Below are 10,140 nucleotides of genomic sequence, written 5' to 3' on the forward strand. Positions count from 1 at the left end.
TACAAGGGATGACAAAGAAGAGTAAATGTAGAAAGAGACAGTTACTTGGGGACTTATTGATTAACAACATAGCCTTCACTTTGAATGAATAGCTTTGCATCTACCTCAGGTTGCTACCGAAGGAAAGCCACCACGATTATTATTTAATACTTTGGAGATGACATCTATGTTCAAGAGACTGTTTCATAAATAACAGGCTCCCATAAATAATGAAGACCTAGTCTGCTTTAGAAAATTGCAACTGAAAGTCATAAGTGGCTCAGAGTAAGAGAAAATAAATGATGGAGCATTCAGTAAAGCCATTTGTGGCTGGGCTGACTGGACTCAGGAAATGCTGATGGAGGAGGTCACAGTGGGTAACAGAAAGCTAAGATTGAAGCTGGGGAAACTAAGGTGAAAGTTCAGTTTAGGAAAATCAGGAATAGATTTTCTCTGGCTCATATATATCGAATATTCCAATGAGCCTTTTTGACTTCCCAGCAATACCTTTAAGAACTTTCTCAAAGATGGCAAGCTGATCTTCTGTGTTACCACCCTCATGACTGCAAAAGCAAGTATTTTTAATGAGAGTAATATGAATAATGTCAAGCTCAAGCTGTTGATAGCATGTGCATCTGTTAGCTATTGCTGCAAAACAAACGAACCCAAAACTAAGTGGCTAACAATGACACTCATTTAATATTATAGCTTTTATTTCTGAAGATTAGCTCTGGGTTTGGTGGGTGGCTAGGCTTGGCTGGGGTGGCTCTACTCCATGTGACTCTCCTCCTCTTGGGAAATACCTGGACGTGTACTTTTCATGGCGGTGGCAGAGGTCCAACAAGGCAAGTAGAAAGCATGCAGAGACTCTGAGGACCGTGACACATCATTACTTACCCCTCATTCTATTGGCCACAGCAAGTGAAGGGGTGGGAGGATATACTTCATCTACGTAATGGGAGGAAGTAGGAAGTTATATGCAAAGGGTGTGGATATAGGGAAGTGGATATAGGGTGGTGAAGAATCGGGGGATAGTAATTCTCTCTCCCTATTGTGTCAAGATGGGAAAGACTTGGATACAAATTTCAGCTTTATTGTTTATAATTAAATGTCTCAGAGAGGTTGCTTAATCTTTCTGAGTCTTCATTTACTCATCTTTAAAACTAAATAATAAAATGTTCAGATTTTGTTTGTAAAACTTCTGGGACTTAAACTAAATTATCATTTTTTCCTTTTCTTATTTTGTGTGTATGGCCACATGTTTGCTATTATCAAATTCTTGTAATTATGCTCACATCCACTCTTTTATGCTGCTCAGGACTGACTCTATCACCTTTCAAAGATCTGTTACTGACAAAAAGAAAATGGAAAAAAGGAGAAAGTGGAATTGTTCTCCAGGAACGTAGTGTCTAATAATGCAAAACTGATTCGGTGAAGGCATTCTCTTTTGGTTTTCAGAGTGACTATCAACATCATATAATAGCTCATGCCCCTACTCAGGAATCTGAAGGATTTACTTTCCTGAATAATTAGTATGTTTCCTATATAACCTCCAGTGATTAATATCAGACCACTATTTGATATCGGCAATGACAATAATGTAAGCCCTACTTCCTTGTCCAGTCCAAAGGAAGGTCTCCAAGGGAATGTATAATTTCTGCATGGAGGATCATTTTATTCAGAGATTAGGAACATCAATTAAGTAGCTGGGTGTGTCATATATTGTATCTCATTTAATCCTTAAAACAGCTCTGGGAGGTACTTATTTTACAGATGCAGACTTTCAAGCTTAGAGAGGCCGGGTAACTAGCTCAAGGTTGTATAATTAGTAAGTTGTAGAAGCTAGCCTCAAATACAGATCTAATTCTAAAGTCTGTTATTAAGCACTTTAAAAAAAAAAAATAATCTGGAGTTGAATTCCCGATTTAAAATTTAGAATTAAATAAACAGTAGATATCATCTTTGATGTCAAAAGAAAAAATACAACCTATCACCAAACACTAACCACAATGAGTGTCACTTAAACATTCAAGTCACAATAATTTTGCTTGTCTTTGAAAAAATTTTAAGGCCTGTTTGGAAATGATTTGAATGATCCAGTTCTCTTTTTAAAGCAGGGGGAATCCCAAACTGATAATTTCCCCTTTTTTTGTAAATTTCCCTGAGGCAAGTAGAGGCCTTCTAAATTATTTGATTGATCTTAGGCCAAATTGAGATCATTCTTTTCCAAAATAGCCATTCAGCATGTAAAGATTTGAAAGGCCTGGCTAAAGATTGTAATAATGCGAGTCTGGTATAAGAGACATCTCTCTAAAGTAATTCTCTCTCTCTCTCCTTCTCTTTGTCTTTTATTCTTTGCTTTCCAACATCTCTCTTTTAGTTCCTCTCCTGCACCAACTCCTCACTCAAGGAAGTTTCAAAGTTAAATTTGGGGGTAGGGAGGATTTGAAGCTATGTTTTTCTCTCTCTCTCTCTCTCTCTCTCTCTCTCTCTCTCTCTCTCTCTCTCTCTGTCTCCTCTGCCTCTAAATGTAGACATTCTTAGGATTCAGGCCTGGACTTTTTTTTTCAGTTCAGTTTACACTTATTTTGTTGGGTAATCTTATCTGCTAACAAAGTTTTACATATAATTTATAACCCAACAATTTAAAGTCGTTTTCTATCTCTAGCTTGGATCTTTCTTCTAAACTTCAGATACGCATATACAACGGCCAAATTGATGCCCCACCCAGGTACCTCGCAGGAATTTTAAATGCTACATGTTTGAAGCTTGCTTACCCTCTTTCATCTGCCCCCTTTAGACCATGCGGTCTTAATAAATGCTAACTCCATCTACCTGGATTCTCATGCCAGAAACCCAGGAGTCATTCTTTTCCTTTATTTTCTCTTTTAAAACAGTAATTTAAAGTTTATTCCAGCTATAATACCGGTTTCTCTGTCATGTTTCAGAGCCCATTACCAAGACATTCTGTTGTACTTGTCTGTCTGATTTATGGATCCGTTCAATTTCTGGCACTAGGGCATCATCTGAGTTTCGGCCAGACAGCAGTGATAAAATGGGTGGAATAACTTTAGAAATAGTTAAAGCAAGAGACCATTGTGTTTCTAAGACAAATGCTCTCATTATTACTTCATGTTTGGGTGATAAAATAGAATCATTACCATTTAAATTTCTAAATATTATTTAAAATTTAATATTATGTTAATATTTGGATGATGAATTCTTGTTGTAAGTGCAATTTTCAAAAAGAATATACATTGATAAGGGCTGTCATTAGGGCCTGTAATTGTGGCCTGCCAATCAGTCATAGGCCAAATGGCTATGTTCCTTATTAGTGGTTTTAGTGCCGGGTCTGTGATTTTCTCTTTAGTTTTCCACTCTCTCAGTGTGGATGTCCAAACTCTAGGGTGGTGGACAGAGGCTGTCCTTTTGCCTCATGCCATCTTTGCTGAACTCAAGTGATAAATGGATGGTAAGTTGGAGGGGTGATGGGTTGGGAAGTGGATCAGGAATGAGGGCAAAGAAGGGAAAGTGGAAACCTTTATACAGTAGAAGTCATCCGCAACACCTCCTCCCCTCAGCCCACTCTCCACATCCAATCCATCACTTGACCTGGCAAAATAAAGCTCACACCCACCAGTCTTCCCCATCCCACCAGCCACCATGATCTCCCTGGACCATTGTAATAGCTTGGTAGCTATCTGGAGCATCTTCCCTCTTTCATCCTCAACCACCTTGATCCATTCCTTAAACTGTAGCCAAAGTGAGCATTTAAACAACGTAAATCAAACTGTCTTTTTCTTTCTTCAAATCGTTTCATGGTTCCCCACTAAACTTATGATATAATCTAAAATTTTTAGAGTGTCCCCCAAAGCCCTTCCCAACCTGACTGCTTCCCAGACTCCTTTACCAGAGCCCTCCCTTTTCCTCTTTACACTCCAGTCAAGTTTTCTTCAACACACACAAGGCTTCCCACCTCCAGCGGGGGGTGTGCTGCTCTCTCTGCCAGGATGAGCTTCTGTTCTCTGCAGAGCTAATTAACTCCCACTCTCCTCCAGGGCTAGGCTTAAATGTCACTTTCTCAGAGGGACAGTTCCTAAATTTATTGATCTGAATTATCATCCTCTGTTATATCCTCACACAGTGCTTCTCTTTATAATCTTTATCAAAATTTGTAATTTCATATTTATTTATGCAGTTACTGTCTCCCCTACCAGCCAGCGGCTCCAGAGGGCAGAAGCAGTATCCACTTTATTATCATTAGCACATGTCTAGCATGTGGTAGATTGGTAATAAATATTAGGTGGAATAAAGGTAATATAATTTTTATTATAAATTTAAAAATATATTCTTTTTCCTAAAAAATCTAACTTTTAGGGGGATCTTTGAAGAATTTATCATGTCTTCATATAAAAGACATTATTAGATAGTACAACAGATAATGTATGCAGTTTGGATTTATAAGAAATATGGAAATATTCATTAAATTGATATTAAAATTAAATATTGGCTATGTTTTAATCATAGAAAGAAATACTTGTGTAATTGGTACCTTGAATAGCAGGACTCTTGGGATACATTCAAAAAGTATATTTATTTTTTATTTGTCTGTTTAAAATATATTCAATGGAAGAAGTGTTTCCCTGCCCTGGTTTACTTTTACATACTAACAATAAAAACTAATTGTACAGGGCTTCCCTGGTGGCGCAGTGGTTGAGAGTCCGCCTGCCGATGCAGGGGACACGGATTCGTGCCCCGGTCCGGGAAGATCCCACATGCCGCAGAGCGGCTGGGCCCGTGAGCCATGGCCGCTGAGCGTGCGCGTCCGGAGCCTGTGCTCCGCAACGGTAGAGGCCACAACAGTGAGAGGCCCGCGTACTGGGGAAAAAAAAAAATTGTACCATCACAGCCTCAGTTTCAATTCAGAAATTAAGACATCCAGTTCCAAGAAATGTTCTATACTCTGAACACGATTTAAAGATAAAGTATTTCCACTTCCCTGGCTGGTAGTTTTCTTCAGGCAGGAAGGCAGGGAAAGGGAGGTTTCACCCTTCTCTCTCCTTTCCCAAGTTGGGCTTGCATCCCTCCTTTTTCCATCCCTTTTTGAGAATTCTTGGATGCATGTCCTGTGAGGTGGGCAATACACATGTATGTATGGAGAGGGAGAGAGAGGGAGAGGAAGAGAGAGAGGGAAGGAGAGGAAAAAAGAGAGAGAGAGTTATTTTAAGGAATTGGCTCACGTGATCATGGGGGCTGGCAAGTCCTTACTACTTGCTTCTCTTGCCATTTTGATGATAGTCATTCTAATGGGTGTGAGGTAATACCTCACTGTTGCTTTTATTTACATTTCCCTGATGATTACTGATGATGAACCCCTTTTCATGTACCTGTATATCTTCTTTGGAAAAATGTCTATTCAGTTCTGTTGCCCATTTTTAAAAAAAAATAAATTTATTTATTTTATTTATTTATTTTTGGCTGCATTGGGTCTTCATTGCTGAACACAGGCTTTCTCTAGTTGTAGCAAGTGGGGGCTCCTCTTTTTTGTGGTGCACGGCTTCTCACTGAGGTGGCTTCTCTTGTTGTGGAGCATGGGCTCTAGACGTATGGGCTTCAGTAGTTGTGGCATGCAGGCTCAGTAGTTGTGGCCCATGGGCTTAGTTGTTCCGCGGCATGTGGGATCTTCCCAGACCAGGGCTTGAACCCGAGTCCCCTGCATTGGCAGGTGGATTCTTAACCACTGCGCCACCCGGGAAGCCCCCATTGCCCATTTTTAAATCAGATTGTTTGAGTTTTGCTCTTGAGTTTTAAGAGTTCTTTATATATTTTGGATTTTAACCCCTTACCAGATATGTCACTTGCAAATATTTGTTCCCATTTCATAGGCTGCCTTTTTATTTTGTTGATTTTCTTTTTCTTTTCCTGTGCAGAAACTTTTTAGTTTGATGTAGTCCCTCCTGTTTATTTTTGCTTTTGTTGCTTTTGCTTTGTGTGTCCAAAAAAGTCATTGAAAAGACCAATGTCAAGGAGCTGACCCCCTATGTTTTCTTCTAGGAGTTTTATAGTTTCAGGTCTTAAATTTAAGCCCTTAGTCCATTTTGAGTTGTTTTTTGTGTATGGTGTAAGATTATAGTCCAGTTTCATTCTTTTGCATGTGGCTATCCAGTTTCCCCAATATCATTTATTGAAAAGAGTATCTTTTTCTCATTGTATATTCTAGGCTCTTTTGTCATAAATTAATTGACTATATATCCATGGGTTTATTTATGGGCTCTCTATTATGTTCCACTGATCTATGTGTCTGGTTTTATTCCAATACCATACTGTTTTGATTACCATAGTTTTGTAATATAGTTTGAAATCAGGACGTGTGGTGTCTCCAGCTTTCTTCTTCTTTCTCAAGGTTGTTTTGGCTGTTGGGGGTCTTTTGCGGTTCCATATGAATTTTAGAATTGTTTGTTCTATTTCTATGAAAAATACAATTTAAATTTTGATAGAGGTTGCATTGAATCCGTAGATTGCTTTGGGTAGTATGGACATTTTAACAATATTTGTTCTTTCAACCCATGAGCACAGGCTATCTTTCCATTTATATGTGTCTTTTTCAATTTCTTTCATCAGCGTCTCATAGTTTTCAGTGTACAGAACTTTCACCTCCTTGGTTAATTTATTCCTAAGTATTTTACTTTTTGATGCAATTGTAGATGGGATTTTTAAAAAAATTTCTCTTTCTGATAATTTGTTATTATTTACATATGTCAAAATCCAATCAAAGATTGAAGTCATCTGGATGGGGGTTATAGGCTCTAAGCTAACTTGAAGATTAATAATAATATGAGCAAATTTAGGGGAGGTTATGTGGCCTTCTTTTTAAATTTTGGCACCATTAAAGCAGTTACTATAAATAGAACCCTTCCTATCAGTATAAGACAAAGATTTAGTCCAATTTAAGGCTGATGTCCTCTGGTTATTAGGAAACTTCAGCAAACTAGGAAGATAATCAATGCTCCTTCCCCCCAGTTATTTGGAATGAAACATTTGCTTCATTACTGGATATGTTGGCATATTCTCTTATTCACTGTTCACTGTTTACTCTTGAGGTTCATGTTTCTCTTCTATTCACTTTACTTTGTGTTCTAGGAGGTTGAGATCTATCAACTGGACCAACCAGGCTCCTTTCCTTTCTGAAGTGCAGAGGGTGCCAGAGGAGATAGAGACAAAGGTTTTTTTTTTTTTTTTTTCCCATATCTCCCTCCCTGCCAGGCTTTAGGTTGGTAGTGACCGAGTTCGCTACCAAGGCCACAGTTCCTGTCAGGTGACTGTCCAATAACTACAGGTCTTACTGCACTCTGCTAACTGCTCCATTTCTTTAGACCTAGGTATGATAGTCAACCTCTTGTTGCTAGCCCTGTGGTTCTCCACCATTCTTGTGCGTAACTACCACACTTTTGTCAATAGTGTCTTAACTAAACTCTTCTCCATTACCGTGTTTGAATGTGCCATCTGTATCCTGCCAGCACCCTAAATAGATTACATAATTGGTACCAGGAGGGGCCCCTGTAATGAGCTTTTAAAATGGGTTTCTGGAATTGAGAGTCTGACATATTTGATGAATATATGAATAAACTTTTTCCTTGCTGGGGGGGAATGGGACATTGGTAATCCGTAGTATGTGATGCCATCATGATTACTCAAAGTATCACCCGTAGCAGCATATGATGGAGTACAGATGGAGGGCAAGGTACTGGGAGACCAAGTTATTTAATTCTCCCAACACCATTTATTGAATAACCCTATCTCTCTTACTGATTGAAATGGTCTTCTTTACCATAAACTAAATTCTTTTGTGTACTGAGGACTGTTCCTGGGCTGTCTATTTTGTTCCATTTATTTGGGTAAGTCTCACATGATCACTTTACTTTACCGACCCACCATGTGAGTAAAGGACAGGACACTGATTCGTAATAATAATACCCTCCACTTCGATAGTGCTTGTACCAGGCACCGTTCTAAGTGCTTTAGGTATATTAACTCATTTCATCTTCAGAACAACTCTATGAATAGAAGCTGTTATTATCTATGTTTTGCAGATGGAAGATGAGATACAGAAAAGTTAAGTGACTGGCACCAGATCCCACAGCCTGAAAGCAGAGGAGCTGAGATTTGAGACTAGGAAGTCTGGACTCAGAGCCTGCACTCCTATCAACTATCCTACACTACCTCTAACCGTGAGTGAGGGCATCTCCTTTGGGGACTAAAATGATACAGTCCAGGTGCACTGCTCCTGATGATTTAAATTAATCAGATAGAACTTAGATAACCTAAAAAAAATTGGTAGTTATGATATCTCCTAGACTGTCTCTTTCAATTTTCTGTTTCTCAAGTAACCTTCTAGTTACTGTCAGACTTCATCTGCATCAGACTAGCAAATCAAGTCTAAAACATTTTATACTTGCCCATCTTCCCTGCTGTTCATATCACTGAGTTAGCCAAATAAATTCAATTTTTTTCTATGGCAGGTTTCTCACAAATTGTGACTGGCGTCTGTATATTTATGAAGTTTCTATTGCATTGCTAGTTTCTCATTGTATTATTATAATAGATCACAGATTGCATTGGTAAATGCCATGACGAGACATGATAAACACAGTCCATTTTTGATGGGGTAAAGTTCTCTTTAATTTTCCTGGTCTATAAAACAAGGATTAGAACAACTGACTCATAGTGTTGGAGTACATATTAGAAGATCACGTATGTGAGTGCAATTAATAGTGCCTGGTGTATGGTAGGTATTCAAGTAATGTTGGTAGAGTCTGAATCATCAGAGGCTACAGTTATTACAGGGCTCAAGCTAAAAGCAGGGAGGAGACGTGGAGTGAATCATACTTACTGAGCATTTCCCATAGTCCAGGCATTATGCTTGGTGGTTTATATGCATATAGTCTGATATGGTGGAATCGGTAGGTGCTTTTATAAGATGACATCCCCATGTTGTACAAAATTACGGTCCAAATGTTATGTGCTACTTTGACATCTGGTGAAAGAAGGATGCAAGGGGGACCCTCAAATATCCTAACCACAAGTTCCCTTCCAACTCTACTCCTCAGGTAAGCTTCCCAGGCCAAACAACCCTCTTTAATAGCAAACAGACCAAGTACAGTTCCCCTTTATCCCCAAGTAGCAGGTTTCAGTTCCTGGCCAGCCCACAGAATTGTTCAAACAAGCCAATTGCATCTTCCAGTGGGAAACAGAGGGTGCATCAGTCTCTTGATACTAAAAGCTTATCTCCCGGAGCCCCTGGTTATTCACTCTGTCACTGAGTACAACCCGCATGTGGTCTGTGAGGCATGTGATGTCTTCCTGCATCTGAGCTCTGAGTATATGTGACTAACGAACTGCTGTGATTCATCTGTCCAGTATTGGGTGTTGGCCATCCCCATAGCCTTAGGACCAGAATTCCTCTTTCACCAACAGAGTGAATAGGAGGTGGTCAAAAACCCTAGAAGAAACTAAACTGAATGAGTTCCACTGATTGCCCTAGATCATTGCTTCTCAAACTTTAGTGTGGAAACAATGACCTGGAGATCTTGTTAAAATATCCATTCTGACTTAGTAGGTCTAGAGAAGGTCTCACATGGGGCCTGAGATTTTGCCTTTCTAAAAAGCTGCCCCTTAGACCACATAGTGAATAATAAAGCCCCAAGGGAAAGAGAATCCAGGCCAGGGAGACCTGGAATGTTCACTGCATCACTCATCAATGACCTTCCAATCATCTAGGAATCTGGCACATCAAGGAATGATGGATAGTACCTTCTAGGAACTGGGATATTCAGCCTGAGGGATTGGAAACTGACTAAGATCTGTGTAAGATGGAACAAGCCACTGGAACCAGAAGAAAGAAACTTCTTAGGGGTCACATGGCCAGGAGACCCACATGTAGCTGTGAGAAAGGGACTTACCAGTCTCTGCCTTGCTCTGGCCACTCTGTGATCCAATCCTACTGCTATTTTAAAGATGGAAATACTGGTCTCCATAAAGCTTATCACCGGACTTTTTAGTTCTTTAGGATTAAAGAACTTTGCTTATTTCTATTAGTTTTTTTTTTTTAGTAAGTTTCATTGGGAAAATGTCTGATTCAGGGAAAGGGGGAAAGGAGACAAA

General features: G+C 39.3%; 1 pseudogene; it reads right to left on the reverse strand.

Moving 5' to 3' along the window:
- Nucleotides 1-2,933: 2,933 nt before the first annotated feature.
- LOC136123152 (ubiquitin-conjugating enzyme E2 D3 pseudogene) lies at nucleotides 2,934-3,287 on the reverse strand (annotated as a pseudogene).
- Nucleotides 3,288-10,140: the final 6,853 nt, after the last annotated feature.

This window comes from Phocoena phocoena, chromosome 5, assembly GCF_963924675.1.
Source record: "Phocoena phocoena chromosome 5, mPhoPho1.1, whole genome shotgun sequence".
In the NCBI taxonomy this organism is placed as follows: domain Eukaryota; kingdom Metazoa; phylum Chordata; class Mammalia; order Artiodactyla; family Phocoenidae; genus Phocoena; species Phocoena phocoena.